The sequence below is a fragment of the Pelophylax lessonae genome (genome assembly GCF_965119305.1).
Source record: "Pelophylax lessonae genome assembly, chromosome: 13".
Lineage (NCBI taxonomy): Eukaryota > Metazoa > Chordata > Amphibia > Anura > Ranidae > Pelophylax > Pelophylax lessonae.
This window is the reverse complement of record NC_138780.1, coordinates 99,827,041-99,850,962: the sequence shown is the minus strand read 5'-3', so window position 1 is coordinate 99,850,962 and position 23,922 is coordinate 99,827,041. Positions and strand designations below refer to the sequence as shown.

Genomic DNA, 23,922 nt, shown 5'->3' with positions numbered 1-23,922 from the left:
TTAGTATGTCCCAATAAAAGAGAGGCCCTTTCATAAAGATTCTCCCCAAATCAAAGAGAATTCTGTGCAGGTATATATATTACCTAGAACTGATGTGTGGTCTGTATGTGTGATGGCAGCCTTTGCAAATAAACTGGCCAATTTGCCTGTTTAAATAGGATGCGCCATGTCAACAGGGGACCGTGCATGTGCGGGATATGGCCATTTGGACCAACTGGCTCTGGAGCCCCGACGTCATGCAGGGGTGCGTCCTGCCTTACACAGACGCTGGCATGAAGTGTGATTTCACGGCTGAGAGCGGATGTCTGTTACGTAGCAACAGACAAACTGCTCAGGCGGAATCACTGCAGAACAAGGCACTGAACGGAGGACATTCAGAAACCTACCCCTGCAGGCCAGGTGAGAACTGAAGGGCCATGATGCCAAATAACCATTGATATATCTCCTTAGCACTCTTGGTAGAATGTTATTAGTCCAATATTTATAGACAACAATGGGATTGCTGTATTATATCTAGGTAATGTTCTGTACTATATCTAGGTACTGTTTTATGCTTGGTTAATGTATGATACAACATATTGAAGTGACAATACAATGTAAATTTTGTATTTGTTCATCACTATTTTATTCTGACTAGCTATGTCTTCTTCCTATGATCTTTGATGCTTCATGGGTTCGTATGGCTTTCTATATTTGCTTCTAGACAAAAATAATCCATTTCTTTATTTTCCATCTCTTTGCTCCATATATGCATGTCTTTGTTGTATTTCTCTGTACCACACTGCATCCCCGGGGGTGTTTTTTTGGCACCATGGCCCTTCAGTTCTCTCCTGGCATGGGTGGGGTGGGGGGGTTTGAATGTCCTCCGTTTGGTGCCCCATTCTGCAGTGGTTCCGTCTGAGAAGTTTGCGCCACAGAGCCAGATGGTCCTATTGGCCATATCCAGCACATACGCAGTCGCCTGTTGACATGGGGTTTGCGCGGGCGTCTGACATCCTTTTTAAACCAGCAAACTGGCCAGTTTATTTGCAAAGGCCGCAATCACACATACCGATCACACATCAATTCTAGGTATGCTTATATATACCCGCACAGAATTCTCTTTGTTTTGGGAAGAATCTTTATGAAAGGGCCTCTCTTTTATTGGGACATACTAACTCTAAAATCGATATCTACCCTCCCCCCCTAGACATTATCTTCAGGAACATTTTGCTTGGGGACCTTTTGGACTCTCCATTAGCAACAATTGGTACACTGAAGGAGCAATCAATGTAATATCCCTATAGTCTAATACACAGGTATCGATAATTTCTATTCATTGTTCCAATTTAGATATGTTTTTTTATTATGAAAGGACCTAATAATCCATTTGTATAGTTAGCTTCTGTCATCCTAAATGATCCCCTTCTTAGTTATATTGTCAAATAAGCTCTAATACATCATATATGTATTGATGTCTTTTAGAAAGGCTTCTCTCTGGGACGCAGTGATATTTTGGCCCACTCTATAGTGAGAACCTCCGTGCGATACTAACAAGGGCCTGGTGACACTGGCATCCCCATTAGGATGCGTGTGGTGCGGCAGAGACAACCACATCCTTTTTTCTCCCCCTTTTCCTTGGATTTTGGTTTTTATTCACACAGGTGATGATCACCAGGAATGTCTTGATTGGTATGCAACCAACTATATTGCAATAATTATGTTATATATAGATGTAATATATTTGTTATACAATTGAAACAATGTTGTTTTCAATTAACACAGTGTAGGAATATCCATAGCTCCATTTATTATACCCCTGAGGAAAAGTTTCACCCGAAACGCGTCAGACCATTTGGAGAAATTGTTATATTGATGTTCCATGCATTCTGATGATCATCTATTCTAAGCCGTGAAACTATTTTATTGTCCATACACTTACACAATTTTGTGATGTATTTTTGTCAAATACTTCATTGTTTCCCTATATTTTATTTTTATTTGATTAAAAAAAACAAGATTTTATTACTATTGATCTTTGGTTGCCTTTAAAGTCCCACCCATACCGGGGGTTTATGTTTATTTACATAGTCTTAGTCCGTAGGGTTCAATAATGAGGTTGCCCACCCTTTGCAGCTATAACAGTTTCACTGGGATGTCATTAAAGTTCATGTGCGTGTAAAGGCAGGCGTCCCAGTACCCAATACCTTTGACAATATAGTGTATATATATATATATATATATATATATATATATATATATAGAGAGAGAGAGAGAGAGAGAGAGAGAAAGAGAAAGAGAGAAAAAAAGGAAAGAGAGACAGAGATCTATCCCACCCAACTAATAGACATCATTTGTTTGTTGTACATGAATACCAGCTATTAAAGGCAATCTCTATCTACTTATCCTATGAACATGGAACTCTTCCCCTTGATTCCAATGCATTTCACCCAACCAAAGATCTCAGGGTTGCCTATCTGACTAGCTGTATTTATTTATACTCAGGACATTTTCAGCGAAGTGTTATGGAGTCCACTGGAGGTGAGAGTTTGGCAAAAGCCAAATCAATTGTGTTTTTGATTTCACTACTCATCCCTACATATTAAGATTTATTTGTCAAGCAGTGAATTATTTGGGTACCACGAGTCAGAATATCAGCATTGAAGCACTGTACCAAATTACCCAGAAAATATGGAAATTCACTATGGGTGCAGTCATTTTGATTAAATATAGCCAGTATCATGACAAATATCAGCATTTACAACTCATATTCTGAGAGTTTGGATTTAATAAAGGCACAGAGTAACATATGTGGTTCATCTAGCAAAGTGGACAGCCTCTACTCAATGGGGTTGATATACAATAACTGGACAGTGCAACATCTGGCACAGTTGTGCATGGTAGCCAATCAGCTTCTAAATTCAGCTTCAATTTAGCTTTGGCAATGAAACCCGGATTGGTTTCTATGAAGAGCTGCACTAGATTCTGTGTGCACCAGTTTTAGAACCCCCCCAATGTATCTTTCTGCTGTAGACTTGGAGATTAAAGTCCTGTATTTAACAAGCTGATAATAGTGATAAGTAATAGGAGCATGGACTTGTAAAGGTGTATTTACTAAAAGAATATTTACTTTGAAATGGGAAAATTCAGATGATGATGTGTTCACTGAAATCTTGTGCAAACAAATATTCTCTTTTTTGTTCACTCCTACATATAATTGGCTGTTCAGGTTTTCTTTTCTAGCTTTACATTATTTAATGGGAATATTCAACTTTTTAGTAAATTAACCACAAAGAAGAATGTGTGTAAACAGGCTGATACACCCAAGATATTATGAAATTTATTACATAGTTTTGTGTGCACAGAATGACCAGTAAATCAGACTGGCAGAAATCAGACTTAAGACTAATGCCTCGTACACACGCAACGATTATCGGCCGACCGATCGGCCGACTTTTGTCCAGAGTGGTGTTTTGTTGGTTGGAATGTGCCTAGACTGCACACGAATTTTCTCGGCCAACAAAAACCAACTTCAGAAGTGATGTCATGTGTCGTGGATTACTTTCCGCGTGTTTTTTCTTCTCTGAGCATGCCCAGTCTTGCTCATCAGATTTTTGTCTGCCGAAATCTGTACTGACTGACGAAAAATTGGCCGTTGTGTTGACGGCCAACAAAAATTTTATAGCCTGCACACCAGATTTTATTCGGCCGAAAAGTCGGAGTCGGTTGTCGAAAGCATTGTACTAACAAGCCGAAAATCGCCCGATCGGACGTTGGCCGAAAATTCCCGGGCAATAATCGATGCGTGTGTACGAGGCATAACTTTGGCTCTACAGAAAGCCATTCTCTTTAATTGATCTATAATGATAGATGTCATCACTGTTAATGACTGCAGAGAGCTGGCCATACACCAATAGAATTTTGTTTGAACGTTTGTATGAAAATTAGAAAAAAAGATGTCAGAGCATTCAACAGTACCATTATAGACTCAACAAAACCTTGAAAAATGTTTGTTTGATTACCATACCAATGGTCTTTACTTTGGATTTTGGGGTGCACACGCACATTACCATAAGTATAATTCTTACTGCACAAAAACCGTTCATAGTTAGAATTTCAAATGTCTGAAAAAAAATATCCCATTCCTTTTTCTTTGATTTTCCTTGTCACTACGGGGGAAAACAATTGTTGATTTGACCTCATTAACTATTAGAAAATCAAACACATCTTTTCTAAATAAATTCTGCTGGGGCTTTGAGATCTCTGGGGTTGATTTACTAAAACTGGAGTGGGCAAAATCTGATGCAGCTCAGCATAGAAACCAATCAGCTTCCAAGTTCTTTTGTCAAAGCTTTAATTGAACAAGCTGAAGTTAGATGCTGATTGGCTACCATGCACAGCTGCACCAGATTTTGGACTCTCCAGTTTTAGTAAATCAACCCCTCTGTGACATCTGTATGAAATTAGCCACACCACTATCATAAATGATCAGAATGATGAACAAGGAACATTTTTCAAATTGTGAATATTGTTTTTTTTTTTTTTGTTTTTTTTTGTTACAGTTTTGCAATCATTGCCAAAAGCTGCCTCTTCATAAAATTGAATGTAAATTTGTTATGTCTATGAGCATCTTAAAGTAAATCTACAATATCTTCAATTTGATCAGCATTGGGAAAGGTCCACCACCAACTAGATGTATACCATAAGTAAAGAATATTTTGTTTGTCAAACCACTGTGTACCATATACAATTGCCATTTTTTTAAAAAAATTTTACTTTTTCACCTTTTATTCTTTTTTTTTTCTCATCTCAGTACAGTTGATCTCCTGCAGTTTCTTTACACCCACTTCCTATCTATAATCACTCTAGAAATAGCTGTAGGCTATATCCCAGAGTGAGTTTCCTGTCGGTGACAACAGCCTATGTGTGTCGTCTCCATCAAAGGTCTATGTAATAGGGTTACAATGCAGAAACACAAGTAAGAGAGCTACAGACTGTTGTCACACTGTAATAGGAAGAACTTGGATAAGGATCTGTATAGCAGGATCACTAGGTTTTATTTTATTTAAAGCTGAAAATTACAAATAAAATAAATAAAATAAATATATATATATATATATATATATATATATATATATATATATATGCTTTATCTGCAGCTTTAAAATATTTTATATAAACATTTATTTTATTTAATGTGTTACATATATATATATATATATATATATATTTACACACACATGTATATGTGTTTATATATATATATATATTTTTTTTTCAATACTGCTATATCTGCAGCTTTAAAATATTTTTTATTAACATATACATATATATATATATATATATATATATATATATATATATATGTGTGTGTGAGTATATATATATATATATATATATAAATAAACACAGACACACATTAAAACATGCACGCATATACATGGGTGTGTGAATATATATATATATATATATATATATATATATATATATATATATATATATGTAACACATTAAATGTTATATGAAATGTTAGTGAATAGGTTTTCATTACATTAGGAGCATATATATATATATATATGATTGTACAATATATGTTTTTTGAATATGCAGCTTTAAATAAAATTATTATATATAATAAATAAAATAATATATATATATATATATATATATATATATATATATATATATATATATATATATATATATATATATATATATAATGTATATGTACAAGCACACATTAAAACACACACACATATGTATTTAACACATAAAAAGCTTATTGGAAATTTTTGTGAATATTTCTAGATATATAATATGATATATATTTTCAAAAAACCTGCAACTTTAAATAAAATTATATATATATATATATATATATATATATATATATATATATATACATACACGGTAACACATTCAAAGCTCATATGAAATTTTAGTGATTAGGTTTTCATTACATTAAGTATTCTTTTGTAAATATTGGCCTGAGCTGAACACCCCACATGTATTTATTTAGCTATACAGTAAGATTATGCCTATTAAGAGACATTAAAACAAAGTCACCCCCCATGCCTTGTTTAATTAGGAGTTTTTTCAGCGTATTGTTTCTCATTTCACCCAGGTCTTGGGACAGTCTCAAGTGGTCGGCATATCTGCAGCTGATGACAGCCCAAGGTGTGACTTCCCAGGGGGACCTCTGAATAGGACACTAGGAGAATACACACATTCTTCAACAAGACTCCATGCGCCCTTCTATGGAAAGAGAATGGGAGCCAAACAAGCCCAAGTTGGTTGCCTGGGGTCTAAACATGAGTTTCTCTCCTCTGGAACAGAAAAAACTTCTTTGTCCAACCTGTTAGTGCCTTTGTTCTGGGAATAAAAGCTAAAGACAACTTGCACAGCCTGAGCTGGGAACTCTGCCTTAAATCCGGACCTGACACTATTCACAAGCTCTTGACGAGGACAAAAAAGGGGAAATTAGGCCTAAAATCTAGCAGGCAGATGTCCAGGGTTAAAACAGGTTATTTGTTAATTGCTTTTGTGTTTTTTAAGGGGAGGGAATGGATGGCTAAGGAAGGAGATCTGTTTGAGAAATAATAAAATACAAAAAGTTAGCACTCCACATGCGATGTGATTCATTTCAGAGTGATTCATATTTTCAACGATTAATATGGATGAGTTAAACAGGGTGCAAGCTGCATTTGGTTGGCTCGCCAATTAGGGATAATGTGTAGGACAGTGTGAATAGCTGTCTCTCTCAGCAGACCAGACAAAAACATCTATATCCATCGAGACACCGCCGCGGAGGACCAAACTGCATGGAAGAATTTTAATCGGCAGCCTTGGTTAACAAATGTCTCACGTACAGCCAGTTGAAATTACCTTGTTGAATTATAGGTGATGGCCAACAAGAGGTTAATCTCAGATAACTGAGTGATTAGGGATCTCTTGTGTAGTTTTTATGTCTGAAAGAACACCTGTAGACAGACCATTTGTTTCAACAACAATCTTTCCTTAAGATTATACACTGATCAGCCATAACTTTACTACTGACAGTTTAAGTGAATAACACTGATTATATTTTCATCTAAAAGTCAATGAGATATATTATGCACCACGTAAACATATTGTCCATGAAGATGATGTGTTGAAAGCAGAAAAATGGGCATCACAGTTTGTTGTGCATGGGGCTGCGTAGCCATAGAGCAATTAGGACACTACTTTGAAACCTCTGAAAGTATGCTGTAGGATCTAGCTGTCAGTAGTGGATTCTTTAACCACTTTACCACCGGAGGATTTTGCTTTCTTACGTCCAGGCCACTTTTTGCGATTCGGCACTGTGCAAATTTAACTGACAATTGCGCGGTCGTGCGACACTGTACCCAAAGAAAATTTATGTCCTTTTTTCCCACAAACAGAGCTTTCTTTTGGTGGTAGTTGATCACCTGTGTGATTTTTACTTTTTGCGCTATAAACAAAAAAAAAAAGCGACAATTTTGAAAAAATAACAATATTTTTTCACATTTTTTTATATGAAATTCCCCCCCCCAAAAAATGTATTTTTATCATTTTAGGCCAATTTGTTTTCTGCTACATATTTTTGGTAAAAAAAAAATCGCAATAAGCGTATTTTGATTGGTTTGCGCAAAAGTTATTGCATTTACTAACTAAGGGAAAGATTTCTGTCGTTTTTGGTGTTTTTTTTTTAACAAGTAATGGCGGCGATCTGAGATTTTTTTTGCGGGACTGCGACATTGCGGCAGACAGATCGGACCCTTGACTGACATTTTTGACACTTTTGGGGTTACCAGTGACATTACTACAGTAATCAGTGCTATAAATATGCACTGTTACTGTAAAAATGACACTGGCAGGGAAGGGGTTAATTTTATTGGAGAGGGAGGAGTTAATGTATGCCTGGTGCTTACTGACGTGTGTGGGGGGAGGTGACTGATTGACACAGGGACAGATCGCAGCTATGCTGAACCCTGCAATCTGACCCTGCCTGTCACTTAGGAGATCCACCCGCTTTGTTTACACAAGCGGGCGGATCTCCAGACTCGATTCCCCGATGATCGGGGAAGAGCGGCGGTGATCACCGCCGCTCTTCCCCTGGCCCGACTCCCGCTGTGACTGAATATGCCGCCGAGAAGGGGGAGTGTCTGGCGATGTAGGTCTACGTCGTCAGACCTACAAGAGCCACTTTGCCGCAGTAGAGCTCTAGTGAGCAGCGGTAAAGTGGTTAAGGCTAACCTGAATTTTGTTTTGCTCCGCAACCGAATGGATTAGCTGCCCACTTTTCTGTAGGAGTTGGGAGAGCCAAGATCTACTCACCTACTCCTAGGATCCTCCCAGTGGGAGACCCAGGCCCTTCGGCTCCTGACCCCCCCCCCCCACCACGCTCTATTGGTCTTATGCGGTGGACTGTTCCTGATGTTATAACACTCATAGACCAACCCTAGTTGTGAAGACATCAGGAACAGTCTACCGCTGGACGTGGGGGAGCGCCATTTTCCGAAGGATCGGGTGAATAAAGGCTTTGTGTTCTGCCTTAGATAAAATGAGCAGTTAACCCATGCAGTGCGGGCACAGCCCCATTGCATGGAGAAAAAAAAAACATTTGACCTGGACTGGGCTTTGAGTTCTGTAAGTTGCAGGGGGAGTCTCCATGGATCAGATGTGTTTTTTTCCAGCACATCCCACAGATGCTTGAAGGATTGAGATCTGTCAACAGCCTCAAGCCTGAGATCCAAGTCAACACCTCAACTTCCTTGTAGTGTTTCTCAAACCATTTTTGAACCATTTTTGCAGTGTGGCAGGGTTCATTATTCTGCTGAAGAAGGCCACTTCCATCATGGAATATCGCCTGTTTTCATGAAGGGTTGTGCTTGGCCACCAACATTTTTTAGGTAGGTGGTATATGTCAAGTAACATTCACATTAATGACACGACTCAAGGTTTCCCAGCAGAACATTGTCCAAAGCATCACACTACCTCAGTTTGTTTGCCTTCCTCTAATAGTGCATCCTGGTGCCATATCTTCCCCAGGTAAGCAACACACACACACCCAGCTATCCACATGATGTAAAAGAAAATGTGATTTATCAGAGCAGGCCACCTTCTTACATTGCTCCCTGGTCCAGTTCTGATACCCACGTGACCTTTGTAGGCACTTTTGGCTGTGGACACGGGTCAGCATGGGAACCCTGACTGGTTTGCAGTTAAGCTGCCCCATACACAGCAAACTGCGATGCCAATTTTTTCTGCTTTCAACGCATCAACTTCAGGGAAAATATATTTATTTGTTGCCTAATATATCCCACCAAATTCAGATGCCATTTTAATGAGATAATCATTGTTATTCACTCAACCTGTTAACCTTCTTAGCAGTATTCCCGAGCGTGGCTCGGGGTTAAATTTCAGAGCCAAAAGCGGTAACCCCGAGCCACACTCTGGGTACCGCCAGAAACATCGCTGGATCCTGAAAGCAGGGTTGCTTACCTTGTCACCGGGATCCATCGATGTATCTCGGCGGTGTCTATCGGCGGATCTTCCTCCCGATCCTCTCCGTGCCCTGGTTTCCGTCTCCTGCGACGTGAAAATTCAAATGTAATACACACCAAACACACTGATACAATTCAAAATAAAAAAAAAATCACATTAGTTTGCCCCCCCCCCGTGCCCTTTCCTGCAGTTTTACTGTACTTTTTATGTATATATATATATATATATATATATATATATATATACTGTATTTTCTGGCGTATAAGACTACTTTTGAACCTCAAAAAAATCCCCCAAAAATGGGAGGTCGTCTTATACGTCGAGTATAATATCTCAGAGGTAACCTAAGTATAAGTATTACCGGTAGATCATGTAATAGGGGGGTCGTCTTATACGCCGGAAAATACGGTATATATATATATATATATATATACGTATATATATATAAATATGTATACATATATATATATATATATATATATATAAATATGTATATATATATATATATATATATATATATATATATATATATATATATATATACATATATATACACACATATATATATATACATACATACATACTTTAACTTATTTATAGTTTTTTATTATATTATAATTTATGATTTTGTGTTTCAAACTTTATCATACCCGAGATGTTATAAAGAAGAACGCACAGTAAAAAAAAATCATATGTAAATAGTTGGTTTGGGCTGCTCGTCCTTAAGAATTACATGCAAAATAATGGTACCGCTTTCAGCACCTAAAATCCGAAAGAATCATACCGCCAGGGAGGTTAATGGTCATAAAGTTATGGCTGACCGATGTATAATCATTTTGGAAGATTTTTGTTTGAAATGAACAGCCTGATTAAAAGGTCTCTTCAAGCTGATCTCCGCACCCCCTATTTCTAAGAAAAGAAAAAAAAAGACTTGGCCTCTCACATCTCCTTTTATCTGATCTATAGTTTTTATTAAAAAATAATAAACTAAAGGTCCTATTTTCTTAAACAAAATTATCAATAAAAAAACAAATTTTGGCAGAAAGGTTTAGTTTTGCATTTACTTTGCACATACTGTATACTGTACATTCATGCACTCATGCCAGTTCTCAATACATTTGCACCGTAGTAATTAATTTTTACTATCGTTAATTTACTTTAGTAATTCAGGCACCTTGTCTAGCCTTGTCTGTCCATCAATACTTAAGATGGATAAGACAAGACTATAAGAGATTTTTTTTATGCTATAAAATATATATATATATATGTATGTTTTGTTTGCTCAACTTACCCTTCTTTTTAATGAGAGATCCACTTGAAACATTCATTCGTTATCAGTGCTCAGCCTGAGCTTGTACTACTGTTCTATTGTTAATAAGTGAGCACTTTAGCTGGACTTGCTTTTCATCTAAGCAGCAGAACCACCTTTACACTAAAAGTAGTGATTGACGGGTAAACAGATGGAACAAAGGACTCTCCAGTGTGTAAACAAAACTAGTGTGTAGTAGTGATTAATCTTGTACAAGTACACAATGCTCCACTTGTGTGCGATTGATCACTATAACATGCTAGTATAGTACACACTACTTGTGAAGTTTATACCTAAAGAAGTCATTTATTCTACCCAGTGATTCATGGCTGCTCTTATGGTATCCATACACATTGCAATCCATGATCAATTTAAATAAAAGAAATTGCAAACAATCTAACATCAATTGAGATATCAAGCAATACAACACTCATGGTATCGTTCCTGTTTTTCAGTCGACTGAAAATATTGATAGAAAACATGATAGATCAGCTTAGAAATCCAACCACAGTAGTTCCAGAGAGAAGACAAAGATGGGAAAGTACCCCACTACAGTAGTTCCAGAGAGAAGACAAAGATGGGAAAGTACCCCAATACAGTAGTTCCAGAGAGAGGACAAAGATGGGAAAGTACCCCACTACAGTAGTTCCAGAGAGAGGACAAAGATGGGAAAGTACCCCACTACAGTAGTTCTAGAGAGAAGACAAAGATGGGAAAGTACCCCACTACAGTAGTTCCAGAGAGAAGACAAAGATGGGAAAGTACCCCACTACAGTAGTTCCAGAGAGAAGACAAAGATGGGAAAGTACCCCACTACAGTAGTTCCAGAGAGAAGACAAAGATGGGAAAGTACCCCACTACAGTAGTTCCAGAGAGAGGACAAAGATGGGAAAGTACCCCACTACAGTAGTTCCAGAGAGAGGACAAAGATGGGAAAGTACCCCACTACAGTAGTTCTAGAGAGAAGACAAAGATGGGAAAGTACCCCACTACAGTAGTTCCAGAGAGAAGACAAAGATGGGAAAGTACCCCACTACAGTAGTTCCAGAGAGAGGACAAAGATGGGAAAGTACCCCATTACAGTAGTTCCAGAGAGAGGACAAAGATGGGAAAGTACCCCACTACAGTAGTTCCAGAGAGAAGACAAAGATGGGAAAGTACCCCACTACAGTAGTTCCAGAGAGAAGACAAAGATGGGAAAGTACCCCACTACAGTAGTTCCAGAGAGAAGACAAAGATGGGAAAGTACCCCACTACAGTAGTTCCAGAGAGAGGACAAAGATGGGAAAGTACCCCACTACAGTAGTTCCAGAGAGAGGACAAAGATGGGAAAGTACCCCACTACAGTAGTTCCAGAGAGAAGACAAAGTTGGGAAAGTACCCCACTACAGTAGTTCCAGAGAGAAGACAAAGATGGGAAAGTACCCCACTACAGTAGTTCCAGAGAGAAGACAAAGATGGGAAAGTACCCCACTACAGTAGTTCCAGAGAGAAGACAAAGATGGGAAAGTACCCCACTACAGTAGTTCCAGAGAGAGGACAAAGATGGGAAAGTACCCCACTACAGTAGTTCCAGAGAGAGGACAAAGATGGGAAAGTACCCCACTACAGTAGTTCTAGAGAGAAGACAAAGATGGGAAAGTACCCCACTACAGTAGGTCAAGAGAGAAGACAAAGATGGGAAAGTACCCCATTACAGTAGTTCCAGAGAGAGGACAAAGATGGGAAAGTACTCCACTACAGTAGTTCCAGAGAGAGGACAAAGATGGGAAAGTACCCCACTACAGTAGTTCCAGAGAGAGGACAAAGATGGGAAAATACCCCACTACAGTAGTTCCAGAGAGAGGACAAAGATGGGAAAGTACCCCACTACAGTAGTTCTAGAGAGAAGACAAAGATGGGAAAGTACCCCACTACAGTAGTTCCAGAGAGAGGACAAAGATGGGAAAGTACCCCACTACAGTAGTTCCAGAGAGAAGACAAAGATGGGAAAGTACCCCATTACAGTAGTTCTAGAGAGAGGACAAACAGCAGTCTCACCTTCAAACACACTATATTGAGTACAAAAAGTCAAGTACAATCAGTACAAAATCAAGTACAAAAAACCTTGTGACAAAATTGTCAATTTTATTATGCATGGTGGAAGCCATTTGATATTTTAAATATTGTAAACTAATCATTGTGAAATGGCCCTTAATTGATTATTAAATGCTTCTGAGCCTATGAAATTAGATTAAAAATATCAAACCAAAGAGCCTCCATGCAATCGATCGATTAATAAGCTCTCTATCAATTTCAACTCTGCCAAGTTGATAGACTGCTGCTGAATTTTGTTGATCACTTCTGTTTGAAGAAATAAATATGTGCATGTGTTGGAGAACCATTCTTATTGCAGATCAATTAAATGATCATTTTTTTAAAGGTCGTGTGGATTTCTAAGCTTAGTTTGTAAAAAAAGGATCCAAACTGAGCAGGCTAATTACAGAACAAAATACTGTCCAGTGTATGGAAGGGTACTGACTTACAAAAATAACCAGGTGGTGTCCTCGGAAAAAATACATACATAGAAAACAAAGATGGGAAAGTACCCCACTACAGTAGTTCCAGAGAGAAGACAAAGATGGGAAAGTACCCCACTACAGTAGTTCCAGAGAGAAGACAAAGATGGGAAAGTACCCCACTACAGTAGTTCCAGAGAGAGGACAAACAGCAGTCTCACCTTCAAACAAACTTTATTGAGTAATTAATCAACTACAAAAAACCTTGTGACAACATTGTCAATTTTATTATGAATGGTGAAATCCATTTGGTATTTTGTACTTGAATAATTACTTTTATACTCAATAAAGTTTGTTTGAAGGTGAGACTGCTGTTTGTCCTCTCTCTGGAACTACTGTAGTGGGGTACTTTCCCATCTTTGTCCTCTCTCTGGAACTACTGTAGTGGGGTACTTTCCCATCTTTGTTTTCTATGTATGTATTTGTTTCAAGGACACCACCTGGTTATTTTGGTAAGTCAGCACCCTTCCATACAATGGACAGTATTTTTTTCTGTAATTTTCCTGCCCAGTTTGGATTCTTTTTTTACACATTAAGCTTATAAATCCACACAATCTTTAAAAAACGATCATTTGATTGATCGGCAATGAGAATAGTCCTCCAACACATGCAGATATTTATTTGTTTAAACAGAAGTGATCAACAAAATTCAACAACGGTCGATCAACTTGGCAGAGTTAAAATTGATCAAAGGCTAATTAATTGATCACATGGAGGCTCTTTGGTTTGATATTTTTAATCGAATTTCATAAGCTTAGAAGCATTTAATAATCAATTAAGGGCCATGTCACACTGATCAGTTTTTGATTAGTTTTTCAGTTAAAAAAAGCAGAAGAAAATGCATTCTATGGAACTCTTCACACTGGTTGGTTGTGTTTCAGTTGTGTCTGTCCTGTTGCTGCAATTTTGGTGCGCTTTTCAAAACTGCACCAAAAACGCAGTTCCCCAATTAGATTAATAGAAAATGTACCACTGTTGGGTTTTTGGTGCACTTTTTGAGTCACATATCCCTGCTTCACAGGTTCCTGCTGGAAGTCAGGCAACCAGAAAATGCACCAGAAACTCATCAAATGTATCAAAAAGGCATATGAGAGCATATGAGAGCAGCGTGAAAGCAACCTAAATGATCATATCTCTATGCCTGCTGCGGCCACAATTGGGTATTCATTACTACTGGGTTTTGTGGCACATTTGAGCTGTTAAAATTATAATTTATCATTCAGAAATCTGTATTGAGGAAGTTTGAAAAATGTTGTTGCTGACACGTAGGGTCGCTGATAGGGGAGACCACCAGTCCTCCTATAGAGGGCCAGGGCACACAGGGGGGCCCCGACAGCACGGGGAATCGGTGCAGTTGGGCGGAGGGGCAAATACAAAAGGAAGCCCAGTGCAACTCTCTGCAGCAGCTGAAAGTGAGTTTTTCTCCCTCCTGCCAGCTTTCACCTGCTGCAGGGAGAGACCCAAACACAGGGCATCATTCCTGTAATTGCTTCTCGGACACTGATCCCTCTCCCTGTTTTGCTTGCTTCTGACCCCCCTGCCTTCCCATGTCCCCCCCTTTCTTTGTTCTGCCCCCTCCCGCAGCACTGCAAGCTTCTTTGTCCTGTAAGTCCTGTAAAAAAAAAAAATAACAAATTAAAATAAAAAAAATTCAAACATTGCAAAAAATTATTTTAAAAATTTCTAAAATAAAAGAATTGTTAACATTTTATACATTAAAAAAAAAAGCTATACATTAAAAAAAGAATTGTAAAAAATAATTAAAAAGGGCTAATTTACACAGGTTCTCTGTTTTGTTTGTGTACTTTAATAATGATTTTAGTGTATATTTGGTGAAAATATTGTCTTGGTAAATTCAGGTAGGCTATACAGTGCCCCGTGATATCTAACAGCAGCCCTGCTGACACGACCTTCAGTGTTCTCTGGCTGTCATCTTGAACCAGTGGATTCAGCACTGTGTGCGTTACTGACCTGTAACAGGTATGTGGACAGAGGTTCTGTCCTCCCTCTGATTCCTCAATCCCTTTCCCAGCTATGGAACCTTGAAAGCATTAAATTCAGCAAGAGCCAGACTGCTAGCATTTTCAGAAGCAGCTCGGCAATGGTAGCCTTCACATTTCTCTAAGGACAGGTTTACTTTAACTGTTTCTATATAAGAAATAAATCCCAAACAGCAACAATAAATGACTTATGGCAGCAGCTAGCAGCTGAAAGCTGGAATTGACAGACTTACATATCTTACTATACACATGCAAATGTAAATCATAACCTATTTCTGATGGCATCATGCTATTTTAGCATGTGATTGAAATTTGTCTGTCAATATAAGGGAGATCTGGTACTGATCTCTGGCAATTCTGGCATTTGCCAGAAGGACTGAGCTATCTGAGAATACAACGTATGAAGGTTGCTACGACCTCCTGTGGATGGTTCATCTGATAAAATTCAACATAGTCAATATACCTTCCAAATTCTGGTGTCTATACAGTACTGTGGTGATAATAATGGTAAAAAATATATACCTGCATCCAAATGTACAAAAAGTTGAGTACTACTCAATAATACTCAATCAACAAAAATATTGCACATAATAATAAAAAACATATATAAGTCCATAGTGTGTTGAGTCCCAAATCAATTGTGAAATGATAATTGGAGATAAGATGGTCAGTGGTCAATAGAGGGGTACATCGTCACACTTCAACCTCCACCGTGTGAAAATAGAGAAAGTGGCCACTCACCAACGTTCCATGCCTGTCCACTTATATGGACCAGGCTCACCCAGCTTTTCACAAATAATGATGATCAGTCACAGCTCTCTCCTATATTCTCCACTTCTCAAATTCTCATAAAGGTGAAGAAAAAAGAGTGCCCATAGCGTGATAATGTCTCAAACACAACATTTATTAAGATATATAAAAGGTGCACTCACATGTACATAAAATCAAATATGGGTATAGTCACATCAGCTTGGTGCAGCCCAGCAATCCAAAGGTAGCTCCATGCCGACCATATGGACACATCCGGGTGAGTCCTCGATGTCTATGGTATGCAGTGGACGCTGTCTATCCACGCCTCGACGCGTTTCGTCACTTCCTGACTTCTTCACCGGAGGCTTGGCTATACGGCATATACTGCTCCGCTTCCCTTCCACCAATCACGAGAGGGCGCGGGGCAGTGTTAACAAAATCTGGCATTTGCTGTGAATTGATATGGACAATGCTTAGTTATACTAATCTGTGTTGCTATACCTATTCTAAAACATAGGGGGCTTGGTAGTTTGAATTACTATCATCCATCGTGTGCTGATGAGTTTGCACATGATTCTGAGTGCTCCAGTTTTAGTAAATCTCCCCCAGTGAAACTAGTAATTAAAGTACATATTTGTATACATATAACGGGATTTTAGATTCGGAGGCCCCTGCCAACTTGCATTTGAGGGCTTCCCGCTAACTTTTATTCATTAGCAAAACATGTTTTTTTTACAAAAGGATTGCCCTTGCAGAGGTTCTATATATGTATCCAATGCGTTCCAGTTCAAAGATGATCCCTTCATCAGGGTTTGATCTATAAATAGAACATCAATAGATGGACTCAAAATGTTTGTAGGAAGGAATGTATGCTTTATTATTTATAGCTAAGCATGCACACTCATCAACAGCTGGTCATTGCAGCAATTGAAATCCTAATAGGGATGCTAACTCCTCACTATTGTATCCAAAACTGGAAAAAAGGTTTTGACTTAGGATACACTCTAAGCTTTTATCGTCTTTCCATCTATTAAATCTTCTGCCCTTGTTGTTTTAACTTTGGATAGTGAAACATTTTTAATGCCAGTAGATACCATATACAGCCTATTTCCTCTTTCTTGTGTGGTCATTAGCCTGAGCTAATGACATCATGCACAGCTCTCTCTCACTCTCACGAGAGTTTGCCAGCAGGAGTGGGGGTGGGGCAGGAGAATGGAGAAGGGATGAGTCATAGAAGAGTCAAGGAGAGCTGCAGAACTGGAGGGGGCTGGATGAAGGTGGAGATAACAGGATACTGCAGAGACCCATGTGTATTCATTGAGAGATGGGAAATATGCAGGCATGCAGTGGTGTGAGTGTGTCTGTTTGTCTGTTTATGTGTGTGTGTGTATATATATATATATATATATATATGTGTGTGTGTGTCTGTGTGCGTCTGTGTGCCTCCGTGTGTCTGTGTCCATGAAAATCAAGGAAGGGAACAGGCAGCAGCTTCAGCTGCCGGCAGTTAAAATGGCTGCAGCCAGACTTAGTGGAGGGAGATTTCAGCAGCATATTAGGCAAGTACAGAATCACAGTATATATAAAATAATATGCAAAATGGTTGGAGGGAAGCTTCAAAAAGACAAAGATGTTTTTATTACAAATTATGCGAGCAAACTGCAGTTCCTCTTTAAATTGGTTCCAAAGGCAGAAGGTATTTTATCTTAAAACTTTTTTAACCCTCCCCACCCTGCTCAATTTTTTAACCCCTACCTTATAGTGTTGAGATCGGTACATTTTAGATACTCACCCACCCAGCGAATCCATCGCTGTCCAGTGGAGATTCTCCTCTCTTCTGGCAGTGCTCGGTCTCGTGCTTCCATGTCTTGCCATGATGTCATTCAGAGGCTACTGACTGTTTCTGTGTTAAGCTGGTACATCTCTCCATCATGCCCCGCTAGGCCCCTTCCTCTTTTACTCAATGAAAGGCTTTGCCTACTGGTATATGTGACATTCATATCCTGGGGGACAATGGGGGAACAGGGTATGTAGTTTGCTTAGGTGAAGGCATGCAAGGGGACGGGGCTGGAGAAATGTATTTAAAAAAAAAAAGTATATAAAGGAAAATAAAAAAAGTCCCTAATCAGGCAGTGGACCAAAAGAGGAGTGGAGAGGAGGGATGATGTCATGGAGCGTGAAGATCTGCTTTAATGCATTCTCTGCATACCTGAGCCCGATCTCGATCCAGCTCTGTGCTTTTCAATTTGTAGAGATTTAATTTCTTCTTTAAGTTCCTTTATTGCTTGAGTATGGGTATCCAGTCTCCTTTCTGTGTCTTCTACTCGTGTCAGTATCTGACCCAGGTCACCGTGCAATGAAGCCATGTCTGTTTTAAGAGAGAGTTCTCGTTTGGCAAACATATCTGCCATTTCCAATTTTGTGGGCAGTTGTGCTTTTAAACTCTGATTCCTCCATATCTCTGCTTTCCGGGTCTCTTCCATCTTCTAGGTCGATTTTTAAATGATTAAGCATGCTTGTTTCCAACGATGGCCTCTGCTGCCCAATTTTACTACTTCCTGTTTCCTGCAGGCTCCCAATTGTTTTTCATTGGCCATTTTATCTGTATTCCCTCATTGGGGCATACATTTTTTAATTGTTCCTGTGCTAGTGCTTATTTTTGGGGATTTTGCAACTCCACTCCCTTTAACTGGTTTACTCTTCCATTGCTGTTTTCCCCTTCTTTTCTTCCCCTCCTTAAGCTCTTATTATGCTTTGCTTTTATCTCCTCTCTTACAGCCACACGCCTCCCCTTGTTTCCTTTTGTTCTCTAGGTCTGACTTCTGTATCCGCCAAACAGGCTGTTAATAAGTCACTTTAAGGCTTTTTTGTACCCCATTTTCTTTCTTCCACTGCCTCTGCCAGCTCTTTCTTTCTGCAAGGTTTCTCCGGTGTGGTATGTGTAATATTGTAGACAAAATTATGTCCACAAACAGAAGAAAAAAAGATAGACACAACGCAATTGGAACCTTAAGGGACTAATCCATGGGGATGAATTTAGACAGGGGGCTTCGGTAAAGGGGCATTAGGCAGATAAGAGGTTTATTTGGATAGGGAGGTGGTGAGGAAATAGGGGAATAAGATTTGGCATGCTATATAGAAGGACGGGATACCTAGGCACCTGCTGAGCTCTGGGCTCTTACAGTGTAATGCCCACCAGGTGCGCCAGATAGAGTTCCACCCTAATGAGAAAGAGTAGACATATGAAGAGAAACCAAATGAAGGAGAGCACTGTCGACTCAAAGACCAGGAATAAGTCAAAAACCCTAATTTACAAGAACAACAGTAATAGGGAAGGAAGGAGGGAGGGAGAGGGATTTGGGGAGGGAAAAGAAAAAGGGGAGAAAATTGGCGGGAGGGAAGAGGGGTAAGGGGAAGAATAGACCCCAGAGTTTATGAATCTCCCTACATCTGGTCACTTCTCTTTTTCTATATAGGCCAACCTCCTTTTCCTTAGGTTATGGGTTCATGCCAATCTATGGGCCCGTTGTGGAGGAAGTAGGCAGGCTGAGAGAAAGAAAATATGACAACAATAAATTAAAGGGGGCACTCACCACTTAGCTCTTCAATATAGTTGCACTCCCTGTAAGTTAGCAGGTGCACTGCTCAAGTGCTGGATGGTTTGTTGTGGGGAAGTGGGGAGGATGATACCTTTGTGTGTGGCAGTCGCCTCTCATTAGGGGGCTCCGTTAGCTTTACAGCTCCTCTCCTTTTAGGAGACCTGGGGCTTGTGGCTCATAGATTCAGCCCGTCTGCTGTGAAGATTCGGCCAAGCAGACTCTCAGCTCTCTGGCAGCTCAGCCGAGCCTCTGCTCGAGGTCCTGTCTCTCACTGCTTGACAAAAGAGATTGACCCGCGGGACTTTAAATGAGGTAGGTGTTAGTGGCTGGAAATAAAGTGCTGAGGTAGATAGGTAATAGAATAGACTTTTATTGCAATATGTTAAAATATAATACAAGTGATGAATGGTATCATACACTTGTTTGCATAATGAAATAGCCCCCTGGCTAAAGTGTAAACAATATACAACATAAATAATAATATATCACATATAGGTATACATCTCGTAATACAGCTTGGCTTCAAAGGTAACCTTAATGGCATATTGTAGTTCCATAGTAATAAAGTATGCTGCATCCTGGACTGACGCGTTTCCCGAGCTATGCGATCGCTTCTTCAGAGATAGATGCATTCAGGGTATGTCTATAAGGGAACAAATGTTGGAGTAAAAAATTTTGATAATTGAATAAAAAATGCCTAAAAAGGGTTCAATATCATGGTAAAGACTCAAAGGAGTGTTAAATACTCACAGGTCGATGAAACTAGGATGGGGTAATACACTTCTGTGTGGCAGTAGTAGCATATGTCTCTCACTGCTTAGGCTCTGGTTGGCATTTTCCGCTTCTGGTCCTTAAGCAGCTCTACTCGTCAATGCTTTGCCTCTTCTCACTCTCTTCTTGTCTGGTCTCCCCCTCCTCTCTCCACCAACTCAGGGATCAATATCGGGGCATATACTGCTTCAAAAGGTGAGGTAGGGATGTTGGCTCACCTACCCCTGGCATTCCTAGCATGAGCTCAGTGATAGCGCCATGATCAGGCTCCTCCCTAACTCCCAGATCCAGCTCTGTGCTAGCAGCGGGAGTCACTGGCTCCTGCTGCTATCAATCAAAGTCAGTGATAAGGGAGCGGGGGGGGGGGGGGTGGTGCCAAGCAGTGATCTGTGTGTCTGTGGACACATGGAGCAAACTTGGGCATGAGCATGCAAGAGTGCCCTCATAGCAAACAGCTTTCTATGGGGACACTCGGCGGGGGGGAGGAGCCAGAAGTGCAGGGGGGGGCCCCAGAAGAGGAGAATGGGTAATGCTCTGTGCAAAACCATTGCACAAGGCAGGTGAGTGCAACATGTTTATTATTTTTAAAAAATAAAATGTGAACCTTTTTCAATCACTTCAAGTTTCCTGTTTACAACTATAGAACTATGTGGCAGTGGATGAAAGACAACATAATCCAATATGACAGCTGAGGAAAGCACATGCCTCTTTCAATTTTTTTTTTTTTTTTTACATTCTCCAACTGCTGAGGATTGACAGTTGAAAGTAAGACTACACAAGGACGTTCATACATTACATTCTGGAACATACATTTGCAAAAACACAGCTCAAATGGAATAACAATTCAATATTTCAGGACAAAAGTCATAACATGAGCTCAATAAAACTCTAATATTATTTATTGACTTTTCACACTGGAAGAATGATATATTTTATATTTTCGCTACTCTTACCCTCACTTCCACCTATTAGCACTCTCCGGAGCGCTGTAAATCCTTTGCCTACAAGCCATGTATTTTTCCAAAGCACTTACAAATTAGTCTAAAGTAGAACAAATCTTCGGAAAGTTTTATAAGCATTACACGGTGTCAGTTCTGTCTCCAAATGACATTTGTCATTTCTATACAAAGCAGCCTTATAGCTACTTAGCTAAGAAATACATCTGTAACAATCTGCAGTAATCCCTTCAGCCCCCTATTTATATTCACTGACACACTTAGTAATTTGATGAATCCTTCTCGTGAAGATGTTCTAGGTATCACTTACTGTACAAACAGCAGCCAGCACACAGCTGCTCGGAACACATTCATCCCGGAAAGCTCTAGAGCTGGGATGACTTACATTGCTAAATAAATATTAGAGAAATTGATCTTTATTAGGAATAGAATAGAATGGATCCTTGTCATGGCATCCATGCTGACAACTGCGTAGGCTATGACAAATACAGTGTACAGATTAAAAAATAAATCTATCTATCTATCTATCTATCTATCTATCTATCTATCTATCTATCTATCTATCTATCTATCTATCTATCTATCTATCTATCTATCTATCTATCTATCTATCTATCTATCTATCTATCTATCTATCTATCTATCTATCTATCTATCTATCTATCTATCTATCTATCTATCTATCTATCTATCCACCTATTATGTATCTATTTATACATTCATATTTATCTAACCATCCATATCTATTGGTTCAGCTTGGATCAATATAAGCAAGCACAGTCTGTGCCCTACCTGTGGGATCCCCATGGAAAGTACTTTATTACGTAGCGCTAGTATAGTGGTACAGTAGGTTGCTTGTTTGGTACAGGCACCATTCCAAGAATACTTTGCGGTTTCTCAATTAATTCAAAGTGTTCTCTGATTGAATAAGATAAGAGATCATGATATCACCACTCCCTCCTCTCCACGTCGTCCAATCTCCAATCAGAGAAATCTTTGCGTTCAATGAGAAGATACAAAGTGTGCCCTCTTGTGTTCACAAAGCAGCAGGAGAGTCACTATGGTACCCAGAGGCTAGTGGAGATCACTGGAAAAACAGTGTCTACTACAGTGATTTCCAGCTTCCAGGGGGATTCCACAGGTGTGGCACATACATACTTACATTGGTCCAGGCTGGACCAATAAAACTATGTAACAATTGCCATACCTAGCTTTAAAGAATGCTTCTTTTTTTTTTTTTGTGCAGTAGCTTTGTACCAAGCCATCTCTGTATGACAAATGTGACACCTAGAAGATAGTGGCATCATACAACACAGGAATACTATATGTAAGTGTGATAGAAATCTGGAATGATGCAAACTCTGTCAGATATATTCTGGAGAGATGAGCAAATCACACCATAGTATCACTATATTATAAATTGGTTAAACATGCTTTTAGAGGCATTATATGCCTCCTACAAATGTTCCAGTAAATGCAATCCAGTACAAATAGCTCCATTTTAGCATTGCTATTATTTTGAAAATCCTTTCTTGTCTCTAACATACATATTTTGAAAACAGGACTCCCAAGTGTGTAAAGATCAGCCTAGAAAAATCATCTAATCGTAACAAAGGTGTCACTGTGAAACTGTTCTGGATGGAAATCTATGCACTGTGTGTGTATGTATCTATATATATTATATATGTAGATAAAAAAGGAAGTACATGCAATTAACTTCATTTCATAAAGAAAGCAACACTGTATTATGAAAAATAAGGAAAGATAAGTAGATTCATGTATCACTAGTACCTTTCATATGAAAACATATTGCATTTTTTTAGCAATTGGTAACAATGCTAATTTTTTATGCAAATATTAGAAAATGTGCATTTTCTTTGGCATGAGTCCAGGGGGCAGATTTGCAAAGAGTACCCCATAGTCCATTTTTAAAGTGGCGGCACTTTAAAGGGTAGATGTACCTTTTTTTTTTTTTTGCCAAACACTGATGTTTATTAAAGAGGAAGTAACCCCTCCTCTGCAACTTGTACCTATAGGTAAGCCTATGATAAGGCTTACCTATAGGTACTGTAAATATCTCCTAAACATGCACTGTTTAGGAGATATTTACTTTGCATGCAGCCAGTGACATCAAGGCCCTTCCTTCAGAGCCCCGTGCCGTGACCGTTGGCTCCCGCGTGCATGCGCAGGAGTGATGTCATCGTGGCTCCAGACAATCAGATGGCTGGATGCCGCAAACCGGGAAGAAGGACGACCGAACATGTCACCCATGAGACAGGTGAACGGTCGGCACTGTGGGGCTTCGTTCTAAGGTAAGTATTTCATAATGAACTAGTATGCGTATGCTTGCATACTATGCAATGCGATTCGTTTAAAAAAAAAAAAAAATTCTGAGGTTTACAACCTCTTTAAAGTTTCATCATATAACAAAGAAAACTGTGCAAGTACAACAGAAGCATAGTGATTCAAGTCACGTCATAGTGCATGGTTAAC

General features: G+C 39.1%; 1 long non-coding RNA gene across 2 annotated transcripts in view; it reads left to right on the top strand.

Annotated features, from left to right (window-relative positions):
- The window catches only part of LOC309543353, a 75,276-nt gene extending 68,723 nt beyond the window's left edge, over nt 1-6,553 (top strand). For both annotated transcript variants that reach the window (XR_014224782.1, XR_014224783.1), the window contains one exon: nt 6,104-6,553. This is a non-coding gene — a long non-coding RNA (uncharacterized lncRNA). The remainder of the gene's footprint in view (nt 1-6,103) is intronic.
- The last annotated feature ends 17,369 nt before the right edge of the window (nt 6,554-23,922 follow it).